Genomic DNA, 14385 nt, shown 5'->3' with positions numbered 1-14385 from the left:
GAGCCTGATTATTATATGTCTTTGTGATTGTCTTTTAGGGTCTATCCATCCTGGGGTTTGTTGAGTTTCTTGAATGCTTATCTTTTCATTTTTCATGATGTTAGGGAAATTTTCTTCCAGAAGCTCTTCAACTATCTCCTCTTTGGGCTTGTGTGATTGTTCCTGTTCTGGAATGCCAATAATTCTTATGTTATTCCTCTTCATGTTATCCAACATGAATCTTAGGCCTTCTTTGGATTTTTTAATCCTTTTTTGTATTTGTTTTTCTGTCTTAGTGCTGTTGAGAGTTTTAACTTCTAGCTCACTAGTTCTAGCTTCTATATCAAGGATAAGCATTCAACCTCAAGGATAGTTTGAACCTCATGGTTGGCATTTCAAACCCACTAGCTATTCCTCGGAAACCGTATACAAGGTTGCATGAGTCAGGACTGGCTCAACAGCACTTCACAACAATAAGTTGCTCTTTCCAGTCTTCAGTCTCTCTACTTTGGAGTACTGGTGTGGTTCTGCCAGTTAATGCACTGGACTTCAATGGGAGTTTGAACCACAAGGTCAGTGGTCCAAGTTCATCAGCCACTCCTCAGACATCCTACTATGAACTCCTGGTGTGGTGCTGTATGATAAGCACTGGACTATGAACCACAAGGTTGGCTATTCACACCTAACAGCCACTCCTTGGAAACCCTATACAGTGTCACTGTGAGTTGAAACAGACTCACTGACACTTAACAACAACAACAAGTGGTTGCTACCATTTGTGTGATATTTTGTCATACTGTGCAGACTTGTGTGTTGCTGCAATGCTGGAAACTATTTCACTGGTCCACTACTTTTCTGTCACACTGTGGTGGCTTGTTTGTTGCTGTGCAGCTGGAAGGTATGCCAGTGGTATTTTGAATACCAGTTGACAGATTTCAGGTAAGCTTCCAGACAAAGACAGACTTGGAAAAAAGGCATATTAAGTCCAAATGTTTAGTTACTACAAACCTTTGGAATAACAGTAAAACACTATCAGATACCACCAGAATGCTGAACGTTGAAATATGATGAATAGCACCAGAATACTCAGATATAGTGTCTGAGATGAGGCACTCAGGTTAGTTGTGGTTGTTAGGTGCCATTGAGTCAGTACTGACTCATAGCGACCCTATGCACAACAGAACAAAACACTGCCTGATCCTGGGCCAACCTCACTATTGTTGCCATGCTTGAGCCCATTGATGCTGCCACTTGGCCAATCCATCTTGCTGGGTGTCTTCCTTTTTCTCTGACCCTCTAACTTACAAAACATGATAGCCTTCTCAGTTTAGAAGGCACTCAAAATACGACTGGGGAAGATATACTTCCTGAAATAGTGTTGACCATAATACAATAAATTGAGTAAAACCTCCTGGACTATCATTTGCTGATGGGGCACAACTCAAAATGAGGAGAAACAGCTGCAAACATCCACTGAGAATTGTAATGTGGAATTTATGAAGTACGAATCTAGGAAAATTGGAAGTTGCAAAAAATAAAATGGAGCACATAAACATTGGTATCATTAGTGACCTGAAATGAACTGATATTGTCTATTTTGAAACTGATAATCACATGGTTTACTATTCCAAGAATGATGAATTGAAGAGGAAAGGCATCACAATTGTCATAAAAAAAAAAAAAAAAAATTTCAAGACATATACAGGATTAATGCTGTCTGTGTTAGGATAATATCCATATGCCTACAAAAGACTCGCTAAAATCATTATAATTTAAATTTATGCACCAACCACTGAGCCAGCAATGATGAAATTGAAGAATTCTACCAAATTTTTCAGTCTGCAATTGATCAAACATGGAATCAAGATGTACTGTTAATTGTTGTTATTGTAATGCCAAGGTTGGAAACAAACAAGAAAGACCAGTAGTTGGAAAATATGGTCTTGGTGATGGAAATGATGCTTGAGTTCACGTGATAAGAGTTTTGCAAGACCAATGACTTCTTCTTTGCAAATGCCTTTTTCAAACAACATGATTATACACATGGAATTCACAAAATGGTATACACAGAAATCAAATTGACTGCATCTGTGGAAAGAGACATAAGAAAAGTTCCATATTATAAGTCAATAGAAGGCCAGAGGCAGATTGTGGAACACAACAGCAATGACTCATGCAAATTCAGGCTGAAAGAGAAGAAAATTAAGACAAGTCCATGAGAGGCAGAATATGATCTTGAACATATTCTACCTAAATTTGACATCATCTCATGACAGATTTGATGCATTAGATACTATTGACTGAAATAAAACAAGGATGACATATATATATATATATATATATATACAGGGAGACAGCAAAATGTCATTAAGAATACAAGGATGAAAGAAAAGTTAATATGAATGTCAGAAGAGACTGTGAAACTTTCTCTCCAGTGTAGAAATGCTAAATGAAATGCAAGAAATGAGGAGGTAAAAGAGCTAAAAGAAAATGTCAAAGAACAGCACAAAAAGACAAAATAAAATATTATAATAAAATGTGCAAAAACTGGAGCTAGAAACCTAAAAGGAAAGAATATACTCAGCGTTATTAAAGTGTAATAGCTGAAGAAAATTCAAGCCTCTAATTGTAGTACTGAAAGATTCTTTCAGTAAATCTTTAAATGAGGCAGACAGCATCAAAAGAAGATGGGAGGAATATACAGAGTCACTGTATGGAAATGAAATAGTAGATGTCCAGCCATGTCAAGAGATAACACATGATCAAGAGTCAATGGTACTGAAGAGAGAAGTTCAATGTTCACCTAAGGCATTAACAAAAACAAAGTTCCAGGAATTGATGGAATACAAATTGAAATCTTTCAACAAACTGATGAAGCACAGGAGGCACTCATTCATCTATGCAAAGAAATTTGAAAGACAGCTCCCTGGCCAAATGATTGGAAGAGATCCATATTTGTGCTCATATCAAAGGTAGGTGACCCAACAGAATATGGAAATCCTCAAAAAAAAAAAAAAAAAAATTAAAATCTCATGCAGGAAACATTTTTGCTAAAGATAATTAAAAAATAACTGCAGCAGTAGATTGACAGGGAACTGTCACGGGTTCAAGCCGGATTCAGATAAGGATATGGAATGAGAGATATAATTGCTGATGTCAGATGAAATTGGCTGAAAGGGAATACTAAAACTATGTTTTATTGACTCTGCAGAGGTTTTAGACTGTGTAGATAATGGAAAGTTATTGGTGTTGGAGGAGAATATTGAAAGTGCCATGGGTTGCCAAAAGAACCAATAGATCAATTTTGGAAGAAATGCAGCCAGAGTGCTCCTTGGAGGCCAAGATGACCAAACTTCATCTCTCATACTTTGGACATATTGTCAGGAGGGTCTAGTCGCTGGAGAAGGATATCATGTTTGGTAAGGTGGAGGTTCAGAGGAAAAGAAGAAGACCCCCAACTAGAACGGAGGTCTCTAGGACCATCAACGGAGAAAAGCCAAAAGCAGGACCCTATCCAGAGAAGCAACGATGCCCAAGGTAGAGGCAGAGACGATGACGTGGAGTGATGAAGTGGCTGGGGACTTTGGATCCAGAGAAAGAGAGGTACTGTGTGCTGAAGACTTGGGGGTGGGGGTGGGAGTGTAGGGGGCGGGTTTGTAGGGTATACCCTTTGGTCGGTTGATGATACATGGAGGGCATTGGAACATGGCAATGAAACAATATATGATAGAATGAATGTAAAACTAAAGTTCTCTCATGTAAACTATCATGTAATTCACAATAAACCATTTAAAAAAATGTATCTTGAAGTACAATGCTGTTTGTGATAAGACAATATCCATTTGCCTATAACAAAGACCAATAAATACCATTAATATTCAAATTTATGCACCCACCTTTAAAACCAATGAGAGTGAAACTGAAGAAACCTACCAACTTCTTCAGCCTGAAATTATTCAAGTATGCAATTAAGATGCATTGACAATCAGTGATGATTGGAATGCATAAGTTAGAAACAAAGAAGGATCATTAGTTGGAAACTATGACCTTGTTGACAGACAAGTTGGTGGAGATTTGCAAGATCAGTGATTACTTGGAGACTTGATGTGACATTGTAAGGTAAGCACTGGGCAGCTAATCCCAGAGTCAGTGTTGCAAACCCTTCAGTTGCTCCTGTTGGTGTTGTTGTTATGTGCCGTGGAGTCAGTTCCGACTCATAGTGACCCTGTATAGTTGCTCCTTGGTGACCCTATATAGATTTTCTATGAGTCTGAACCAACTTGACTGCACTTAACAACAACATAATAAATGACTTTCCCATTGCAAAAACCCTATTTTAACAAGCAACTATACACATAGATCTCACCAGATGGAATACTCGGGAGTCAAATAACCTACATCTGTGGGAAAAGATGCTGGAGACATTCTATAACATCAACAAAATTATGCCTGGGTCAACTGTGGAACAGACTATTAATTGCTCATATGCAAGTTCAGCCTGAAGTTGAAGAAAAAACAAGTCCATGAAGGCCAAAATATTATCTTGAACCTGTCCAACTTGAATTTTGAGACCATATAAAAACATATTGGATTAGGTACTAATGATCAAAGACCAGAAGAGTTGTGGGATGACATCAAGTACATCAAGTACGAAAAGTTTAAAGTCGTTTAAAAAGAAAATAAAAGACAGAAAAGGCCATAATGGATGTCAGAATAGACTTGTAAATTTGCTTTTGAAAATAGAATACTAAAGTGATTGGAAGAAAAGATGATGTAAATAAACTGAATAGAAAATTCCAAAGCGAAGCCCTAGAAGACAAAGTACTATAATGAGAGGGGCAAAGGCCTGGAGTTAGAAAACCAAAAGTGAAGGACACAGTAACATTTCTCAAAAAAAAAAAAAAAAAAAAAAAACTGAAGAAAAAATTCAATCTTAGATTGTGCAATGTTGAAAGATTCTCTGGGCAAAATATTGAATAATGTAGAAAGCATCAAAAGAAGATGAAGGGCTTTTGGCTTGGCACATGCTGAGCAGTGTCAGGTAGGACAGGTTCCATGTCCTATGTTCCATGTGCCATGTGAGAGGGGCTGAAAACCCAGAGATGAGGCTCTCGCAGAATAGCACCAGGGCTCTGAATCTAGCATAAGAGTCAGGGTGACAGTTTCCCGCAACTGTGAAAAAAATCATAGTATAAAGGAAAATATTATGATTTAGAAATCGGTCAAGACATGGAACCCCTCTGTGGCCATCCCATCTGGGCAGAAGTCAGAGGGCGGGGCTACAGCCATATCGGCACAGGGAATTGGTGTTAAATGCAACATAGTGACATTTACAAAAGGAGGTTTGGGGGGTTACTACACATGGTTTCCTCCTCTTCTCTGCTGCACCTTCTTTGCCCAGCCTGAATGCCTTCAAGCGGGTGGGTGAGCACCCCCAAAAATAGTCCAGCATTGAGACTACAGCTTTCCAAAAGGCACAGAGAAAAAGACCCCCATCAGTCCAAGGGCAAATTCTTTGGCTGCTGTTTTTGACTTCTGCCTGTGGGTCCCAGCCCTAAAGTTAACTTGTGTGGGAACCTTTACCCCAGCATATCCAGCAAGAAAAAAAGCAGGTTTGCCCTAACAGCCAAACCATATAAACAATCTGTAAAACCCCAAAATAAAAAGATGCAATTATTTCAAGAATTACACTGTGCACATGCAGATACCAAACTGACCTTCAGAGACAAAAACAGTACACAATCTTTCTCTTATTAACTTCTCAGTATTTATCTGTGCACTTATACAGTGGTGACTAGATGAAGGGCCTGAGTGAGTGGGCACCCACAACTACTATCGGAGGCTTCGACGGTGCACACTTACTGCCTATATAGCAAGGCCACTGGACAGTCGGCCACCATTTTATTTTTGTTTCAAAGTGGTAGTTTTTGTCTCTGCTTTTATATTGCTTCTGCTTTTGAGCCTTTTGATCACACACTTTTCCTGGAGGTGTGAGCTTTTTCTCCCTACATTACCCAAGAACAGTCAGCAATCGTGGCCATATAGCCAAGCTACAAGCATACCCTATAACATTCCACCATTGACATAAGAGCCAATAACAGCTTCTAAGCATCACATGCGAAAAGGAAAGCCTATCTCCTGATCATATCCACCAGGAGTCATCTAGTACGCTTAATAACACAGCAACAAACATCCATTTAACCATTAAAAATCCACATAGCACTGGAAATGATGAACAGAAAAAAAAAAAAAAAAGATGTCAAAACATGTCCAACACTAGAAAAGAGAAGTTGAGACAAATGAGTTGGAGACAGACAAAGGCTTTCTAGAAGAGGAAGAGCAAGTTTTGGATTTGCCTGAGAAGGAATTCAGAAGAATGATATGGAAACAAATTCAAATGCTCTGAAAAGGGGTGGAGGAAAATAACGAAGAAGTCAGGAAAGTACTACAAGAGCAATCAAACAAGATTGATATAGCATTGGAAACAATTCAAAACCAACAAAAAGAGGTCCATATAATTAATAATAAATATCAGAAATGGACAATACACTGAAAGGGGAAAGGAGCAGAATTGAAGAGATGGAAGCCAGAATCAGCAAGCTGGAAGACAAACCTCACAGTACTGCTAAGATAGAAGAGGAAGTAGGAAAAAAAGGATAAAAAAATCTGAAGAGAGTCTAAAATAACTCAAGGATTATTTACATTTTGGAACAGGAAGAATCAGAGAAGTCTACAGAGGAGATAGTGGAAGAGCTTCTGGAAGAAAATTTCCCTAACATCTTGAAAGATGAGAAGATAAACGTTCAAGAAGCCAAATGTACTCCAGGAAAGATAGACCCCCCCAAAAAATCACTAAGACATAAAATAATCAATTCTTAAAAATCAAAGACATGGAGATAATCCTAAAAGCACCCAGGGAAAAGAGAAATTTTACTTACAAAGGCAAGCAAATCAGATTAAGCTCTGAGTATTCAACAGAGACCATGCAGCCAAGAAGACAATAGGGAGACATATGCAAACTAAAAGGAAAAAAGCCTGCCAAACAAGAATCGTCTAGCCAACAAACTGTTAATCAAATGCGATGGTGCAATCAAAACATTCCAAGATAAACAGAAGCTAAGATATTTTGTCAAAGCCAATCAAGCACAACAAAACATCCTAAAGGGAGTTCTTTGGACTGAAAATCAACAAGAGCAGACAACAACCAGAGAACCACAGGTGTGGCAACACCACGCAAAACTCAGACGACGGATAACAGAGTTCAGAACAGAACAAATTACAACAATGAATGCAAAGGAGCTGGGAGGTCAACTGAAGATCAACATAGTAATGTCAAAGAAGGGAAAAATGTAGGAAAAGAGATCCAGGTGGTCAGGAGGTCAGGTAGATTACAGGATACACTAGATTGTCTTAAATGGAAAGAAACGTTAATAGACTATAAGGTAACCCCAAAGAATGTTCATACTTCATAAATTATCATGAAAATGAACTTCCAAGCAGAACAAGCAAACATGAAAACTAAGAGAAAGTGACGAGAAATAGCACAAAAAACACAATCTTGGCAAAAGAAGGCAAACAACACTACGAAAAAAGTAATATAATGGCAGCAATTAATTCATACCTATCGATAATTGCGTAGTGGTTACGAATCGGGCTGTGAACCTTAAGGTCAGCGGTTCGAAACTACCAGTCGCTCCGCGGGAGAAAGATGAGGCTTTCTACTCCCGTAAAGATTTACACCCTCGGAAACCCTGTACAGGGTCGCTATGGGTCGGACCCGACTCGATGGCACTTAACAACAACAACAACAATCGATAATTGCATTGAATGTCAATGGATTAAATACACCAGTGAAGAGATACAGAATGGCAGAATGCATAAGAACACAAGAGACGCACCTTACACACAAAGACAAAAACAGACTGAAAGTTAAAGGATGGAAAAAATATACCAAGCTAACTGCAAAAATAAACAAGCAGGAGTTGCATTACTAATCTCCGATAAGTAAACTTTAAGACAAAAACCAGCATAAGAGATAAAAGACACTATCTCATGACCAAAGGACACTATTTCATGATCAAAGGACCATAACAAATATCTACGCTCCCAATGAAAGAACAACAAGATTTATGAAGCAACTTTTACTAGAATTGAAGAAAGAAATAGACATATCTACAATTATAGTGGGAGATTTTAATACGCCACTTTCAAAAAGGGACAGAAAAACAAGAAAGAAACTCGACAAAGTTACAAAGGACTTAAACAACACAATCAGCCAACTTGGCCTCATAGATGTGTTGTTGTTGTTGTTATGTGCTGTGGAGTCGCTTTCGACTCATAGCGACCCTGTACAGGTTTTACGAGGCTGTAAATCTTTATAGGAGCAGAACGCCTTATCTTTCTCCCGTGGAACAGCTGGTAGTTCCAAACTGCTGACCTTAAGGTTCATAGCCCGATTCATAACCATTACGCAACCAGAGCTCCTTGAGCATTAAATCCAACAACAGCACCATAAAAGGAGCTCTGGTAGCTTAGTAGTTATGAACTGGGCTGCGAACCTTAAGGTCAGCAGTTCAAAACTACCAGCCACTCTGCAGGAGAAAGATGAGGCTTCTGCTCCCTTAAAGATTTACAGCCTTGGAAACCCTGTACAGGGTCACTATGGGTGGAATCCGACTCAATGGCACTTAACAACAACAACAGCAGCACAATATATATTCTGCTCTAGTGCACATAGAACATTCTCCAGAATTGACCATGTGTTAGGTCACAAAGCAAGCCTCCATAAATTTATAAACATCAAAATACTACAAAGTATCTTTTCAGACCACAATGCTATATAAAACTGGAAATCAACAATAAGAAGACAAAGGAAATAAAATCAAATAAATGGGAACTGAATTACACCCGGCTGAAAAGCAACTGAGTTAAAGAAGAAATTAAACATGAATTCACAAAATTCCTAGAACCAAATGAGAATGAAAACACAACAAACCAAAATATTTGGGACACGGCAAAAACATTGCTGAAAGAACAATTTATTGTGATAAGTGCACACATCCAAAAAGAGGACAGAACCAAAATTAACACATTAACACAGCATGTCCAACAATTAGAAACTGACCAATATTGGGAACCTACAATCAACAAAAGAAAAGAAATAATAAAGATAAGAGCAGAAATAAATGAGATGGAAAACAGAAAAGCTATATAAAGAATCAACAAGACAAGAAGATAGTTCTTTGAAAAGATTAATAAAATTGACAAACCATTGGCAAAACTAAAAGAAAAGAGGGAGAAGACACAAATAACTCACATGAGAAACCACACGGACAATGTCACAATGGAACCAAACGAAATCAAAAGGATAATAATAGAATACTATGAAGAGTTGCACTCAGACAAATTCGAAAACTTAGAAGAGATGGATACATTTTTAGAAAAACACGACCTAGCTAAACTTACACAGTGTGAAGTAGAAAACTTGAACAGACCCATAACAATAGAAGAAACTGATCAGGTCATCAATATCTCCCAACCAAAAAAAGTCCAGTCTCAGATGGCTTCACGAGTGAGTTCTACCAAACTACCAAAACCAGGGAAGGACATCACTAAGAAAGAAAATTATAGACCAATATCCCTCATGAACATAGGCGTAAACATTCTCAACAAAATCCTAGCCAACAGAATCCAGCAAGACATCAAAAAAATAATACATCATGACCAAGTCAATTTCATAAAAGGGATGCAAGGATGGTTCAACATTAGAAAAACAATCAATATAATCCACCACATAAATTAAAAAAAGGAAAAGAATCACTTGATCATATCGATTGATGCAGAAAAGGCATTTGAAAAAATCCAACATCCATTCCTGATAAAAATACTTACTAAAGTAGGAATTGAAGGGAAATTCCTCAACATAATCAAGAACATATAAAAAAAAACCAACAGCCTACATCACTCTCAATGGAGAGAAACAGAAAGCCTTCCCTCTGTGAATGGGAACGAGACACAGATGCCCTTTGTCACCACTCCTATTCAATATTGTTTTGGATGTCTTAGCCAGAGCTATATGGCAAAATAGAGAAATTAAATGCATCCAGATTGGCAAAAAGGAAATAAAACTCTCTTTATTTGCAGACGATATGATCCTATACATAGAAAACCCTGAAGACTCAGTAAAAAAAAAACAACAACAAAAAACAAAACTACTAGACATGATTGGAAGATTCAGCAAAGTGGCAGGGTATAAGATCAACATACAAAAATCAGTTGGATTCCTCTATAGTAACAACGACAGCCCTGAAAAGGACATTATGCAAGCAATACAATTTACAATTGCCACCCAAAGGATGAAATATTTAGGAATAAATGTAACCAGATAAACAAAGGACCTATACAAAGAAAATTACAAAAAGCTACTACAAGAATCCAAAAAAGACATACAAAAGTGGAAGAACATACCATGTTCTTGGGTAGGAAGACTAAACATCATGAAAATGTCAATACTGCTTAAATCAATTTACACATATAATTCAATCCCAATCCAGATTCCAACAACATTCTTCAAAGAGATGGAAAAGACAATTACAAACTTTACATGGAAAGGAAAGAGACCCAGGATAAGCAAAGCGCTGCTTTAGAAGAAGAAAAAGGTTGTAGGCCTCTCACTTCCCGATTTCAAAATTTACTACATGGTTACACTGGTCAAAACAGCCTGGTAGTAGTACAATGAAAGATACATTGATCAATGGAACACAACTGAGAATCCAGAAATTAACCTATCCACATACATACAGCCAACTGAATTTCGACAACGTGCAATAACAGCAAAGATCAAAAAGTAGAGGACAATAAGTGCTTGTGAGGATGCAGAGAGACTGGGACACTCCTACATTGTTGGTGGGAATGCAAAATGATCAAACCACTCTGGAAAGCCGTATGGCGCTTCCTCAGAAGGCTGGAAATAGAATTAACTTATGATCCAGCAATTCCGCTACTTAGTATTTACTCGCAAGAAATAAGAGTCATAACACAAGTAGATATAGGCACACCAATGTTCATATTTACAATAGCAAAAAGATGGAGACAGCCTAAGTACCCATCAATTGAAGAATGGATAAACAAACTGTGGTACATACACACAATGGAATACTATAGTACCTTGAAGAACAATAAGGAAGCTACAAGCCACCGCATAACATGGATGAACCTTGAGGACATTATGTTGAGTGAAATTAGTCAGTCACAAATTGAGAAATACTGCATAGGACCACTACTGTAAAAGATTAAGAAAAATAATCCATACTAAAGGAGGGGGGGTGTTCTTTGCTGGTTGCTGGGATGTGAGGGGTAGGGTGAGGGGAGGGGAAGTAGGTGGAGCACAGGTTAGGGAATAGACACAGAATAAATTGGGTGCTAGGGAGGGGAGCAATACACAAGAAGGGGGAGGGGAATGAAAAAACCAAGTGGACAAGGAAGCTGCAAGCCACCGCATAACATGGATGAACCTTGAGGACACTATGCTGAGTGAAATTAGTCAGTCACAAAAAGGAGAAATACTGCATAGGACCATTACTGTAAAAGACTAAGAAAAAGAACCTACCCAAAAGAGGGGAAAATCCAAACAAAACTATATATATATATATAATTGCTGATCAATGGGATGTATAGGATGAGAGGAGGGAAGGGAAAGAGGGTAAGAAATAGACACTTGGGGGTGGGGAGGACGGAATAGCCAGAAACATCACACTAGAAAGCTTGTAAATCCGTGCTCAGCCTACAACTGATTGGAATACCTTAAAGTGGGCTAGAAATTGCATAGTGAAAGAGACCTCCTGTGAAGTTTTGCATTGCATAAGAGCATAGTTGGAAACCAGAATCCCATCCAGAATTGTCTGAGGTGGGAAATTTCACTGGAAAGGATAAGTAGACCAGACTGGAGCTGCTAGAAGAACAGAAGATACTTCATGAAAGAAAGACTGGAAGGAAAAATCAGAAACAATAATGACAGTATGATCGATTATTACAAGAACATGTAAGCTGTTTACCTGGGAGCCATCGAGGCATGTGGTCGGGTCCCCTCAGAGCAAGCTCCCTACCAAGACTAGGACTCAAATGTAATACAAGAGCAGGCATATGATCTGGCTGGTGACCATGGTTGGTCACCAATATGGGAAAAAGGGGATAAAAACAGCAATGATGTTAGGATCTAAGTCCGACCACATCCAATAGTCTTCTGTGAACCTGGGTGGAGACCTGGATAGCTAGCAATTACGGCAAGACCCAGAGACTCCTGGGCCCAGAGGCATTGACATGGCCACAGAGGACTAGAGCGTAGAGTGAAGCGTTCAGCTGACATGAAGTGAGGGGAGATGCACAAGAACACCCATACTCGGAGATAGTACCCGCTTCACCTGGCTTCGTTGGCTGGATGATCAGAACACCACTAAAAGAAGAAAGAGGGAACAACAACAACAACAAAAAAGCGGAACCCACTACAATTTGATGATGAACTTTACCTATACTTATGGATGTTGTAGCTCAAAAAAAGGAAACAAATCTTTACAGAGAGAGAGTCACTCCCACCCCCTCAGTACAAAGGGTTGACAGGGGTGGGCAACTTAGACAGTGGCTACCCAATATTGGGGGGGGGGAGGGCTATAAAGGCAAGAAGTGACTGGCATAGAATCTTTCAAGAGGGAGCCTAGTTTCAGACTGGGCAGTGGTAGGTAGAACCTCTACTGAATGATTTCCAATCTGTTCGGGCCAGGCTGGCAAAAGGAAATGGGGATAAGACTCTTGTGGTATCCTCAGAATATATACTAGTGCCTGATATACAGTAAGCACTTAATGAAGTTCACTGTTGTATGTAGCATTTCAATTATAAAATGTCTTTCAAGTAGAAGTTAGGCAATGCTACAGTCTTCTTAATGTATACGCTATAATGTCATATATGAAAATTTGATGCTAAAAGATAATTTGTAGTCTCTCTCTCAGGTCCTCATTTCCAAGATCGCAAAGAAAAGGAGAAATAATGGTCTTGCCGAAAAGGGCTATGGCCACCGTGCAGCCCATTCGCTGCTCGAATTGCGTCTGCTGCATGCCCAAAAAGAGACCATTAAGATGTTCGTAATTCGAAACATAGCCACAGCCATCAGGGATATTTCCGAAGCGGGTATTGGAAATATCTTCGATGCATACGTGCTTCCCTATCCTTATGTGAAACTACATTATTGTGTGAGCTGTGCAATTCACAGCAAAGTGGTTAGGAACCATTCTCGTGAAGCTCGGAAGGACCGAACACACCCACCCGATTTAGACCTACAGGTTATGCCCCAAGACTGCGACCAAAGCCCATGTAAAGAATTGAACCCTTAAAGGCTGAAGTAAAACTAACCTGCAAGAAAATAAAATGAAAATTACAATAAAATAGAATTTGTAGTAGAGTTTTTATAACATGTCACTTCAATTCAAGTGCTGTCATAACCAAACTATAAGTAAGGTGACTTTAAAACACAGAAAGTAATTAATTAATTAAGTAATCAAGTTTCTTAATTTCTCATAGTTTTAGAAGGCTGGAACATCTACAAATTCAGGGTATCAGAGAAACTATGCTTTCTATCAATTCTGGGAGAAAATCCTCTTCCTTTTAGCTTTCAGTTTCTGGTGTTGTGTGCCTTCGAGTGTATTCCTAGTCAAAGAGACCATATAACATAGAGTGGAACTACTTTATGGGATTTCCAAGGCTGTAATCTTTATGGAAGTAGAATGTCATTTCTACCTCACACTGAATGACTTGTGATTTCTAATGCCCGAAATTTAGCAGCTGAGTGTGTATTCACTGGGCCACTAGGTTCCTTGTTAGATTGTTGATATTTTTCAGATTTTCTTGGCATGCCAGTTGATCCTCAGTGGTATTCACCCCTGCATGGGATATTTCTATATCTGTCCTCTTTTATAAAACACAATTAAGAATATGGAACTAGGAAGCACTATATTCTTGTATGACTTTCTTAATTCAACTCATCATATCTGGAAGGAAAATCTGTTTTTCTCCAGAGTAGCTCTCATTCATCAATGTAAAGTAAAGAATTAAACAGATATTTTTGGGACAAAAGTTAATCAATTACCAGCACTTCATTTTGTATTTTTACACTTACAAATTATACTTTAAAAGTAAGGACTAAAATGTAAAGAATATTCTGGATTGGTCTAAATAATGGCTGACATTATAGATCGTGGTAAACTCTTACATTTAAAATATCATCTTCTATTACTCCATCTCGGTCTGTCGTGCTGTGGTGGTCTGAGTTGCTGTGATTCTGAGGGCTATGCCACCGGTGTTTTAAATAACCAGCAGGGTCACCCATGGTGGAAAGGTTTCAGATGAGCTACAAAACA

The 14385-nt window shown here is 38.5% G+C and overlaps 1 pseudogene; it reads left to right on the top strand.

The window, feature by feature from the left end:
- LOC102817475 overlaps nt 1-13346 on the top strand; it is a 76008-nt pseudogene extending 62662 nt beyond the window's left edge.
- Nucleotides 13347-14385: the final 1039 nt, after the last annotated feature.

Source organism: Chrysochloris asiatica, unplaced genomic scaffold (assembly GCF_000296735.1).
Source record: "Chrysochloris asiatica unplaced genomic scaffold, ChrAsi1.0 scaffold00322, whole genome shotgun sequence".
Lineage (NCBI taxonomy): Eukaryota > Metazoa > Chordata > Mammalia > Afrosoricida > Chrysochloridae > Chrysochloris > Chrysochloris asiatica.
This window is presented reverse-complemented; position numbering and strand designations above follow the sequence as displayed.